Source organism: Canis lupus, chromosome 25, assembly GCF_011100685.1.
Source record: "Canis lupus familiaris isolate Mischka breed German Shepherd chromosome 25, alternate assembly UU_Cfam_GSD_1.0, whole genome shotgun sequence".
NCBI classification, from domain to species: domain Eukaryota; kingdom Metazoa; phylum Chordata; class Mammalia; order Carnivora; family Canidae; genus Canis; species Canis lupus.
In genome coordinates this window covers 17,460,097-17,461,617 of record NC_049246.1, presented here as the reverse complement: position 1 = coordinate 17,461,617, position 1,521 = coordinate 17,460,097, and positions in this window count along the sequence as shown.

The following is a 1,521-nucleotide window of genomic DNA, read 5'->3' as shown; positions in this document are numbered from 1 at the left end:
TAGGAGGTATTTTTTTAAAGAACAAACATTTATTGAATACTTCACATGTGCCAGGTGCTGATATACTGATAAAAATTTAATGTCTCATAAAAATACCAAGTGATTTTTAAAGTATATTAAAAATTATCCCAAAGTAGGACAATTGGGGACTGAGAGACGAGAGCCCCCACACCTCCTGAGCACTGGCGCCAGGGCAGCAGGCTCTGCAGCACAGGCTGGGCTTCCACAGCCGTGAGGAGCAACCGCACAGTCCCTGATTTTCAAGAGCCGATGTTGGCTTTCTGCCCCCACGCCCACGGCTCCGCCGTGCCTCTCGAGGACGTACACAGCCAGAGCACTGCTGCGTGAAACACCACTGCTAGCCCCATTTGAGATAAAGGAAAGCTCTGCTTGGCAGTGATGAGCGTCACTTCCGATCAGGTTTTGTTAGCAAAGCGAGTCCTATTGGGTGGGGAAATGTTATACCTCCTCCACCCTGTTTTTAAAGTTTTTATTTTGAAATGATTCTAGATTCACAGCAAATTGCAAAAATACTACAGAGAGATCTTAAGCACAGAATCACACCCAGGAAATGGACACTGGTGCCGCCCACAGGCCCCACTCAGAGCTCACAGCGTTATGTGTGTGTGTGCCACCTAATGCCATCGTGGAGTTTTGTGGCACCGCTGCACAATCAAGATGCAGAACAATTCCAGTTCCACCAAGATCTCCCTTTTCTGGTTCCCCCACCCCCATCTTAACCTCTGCCAACCACCAATCTGCTCTCCAAGAATGTTACATAAATGGGAACACAGTATGTAACCTTTGGGGACAGGCTTTTTTCACTCAGCACAAGGCCCTTGATATCCAACCATGTTGCAGCTCTCAGTAATTACTACCTTGGGACCTCTGAGGAGGAAGTGTTATGTGATGTGGCTGAGCGATGAGTAACTTTGTCTAGCATGCTTCTCACCTTTTTTGCTATAGTGTTTGGTTTGCAGAGGCACGTTCTCAGGCGGCTTGGAGCATTTGATGAGGCTCTGGCTGAGCATGGAGGCGCTGTGCCCACACAGAGGGCACCTGGGCTACGTTCCTGTCATCCCTCCAAGAACTGGGGCGAAGAGGAAAGATCCGGGAGGCTTTCAGATACAGTTCCAAGGACTATCAGCTTTTTCCATGGAGGCAAGTCGTGTCTCCTTGAGGGGCTGGAGTAGATGACAGCCCCTTCACAAATCTTACTGTGAAGAATCAGCAGTCTGCTGGGTAGAGTCAGGCCCGTTTTAAGGGGGCAGATGGCCTGAGGCACTGGTCTAAGTCCTAATTCAGGTCTTGGCCAAGCCACTAAACTGTTTGTACTTCAGTTTTTTAAAAAAATATTTTATTTTACTATTTATTCATGAGATACACACACAGAGAGAGGCAGAGACACAGGCAGAGGGAAAAGCAGGCTCCATGCGGGCAGCCCGAGGCGGACTCCATCCCAGGACCCTGGGATCCGGACCTGAGCCCAAGGCAGATGTTCAACCACTGAGCAACCCGGGC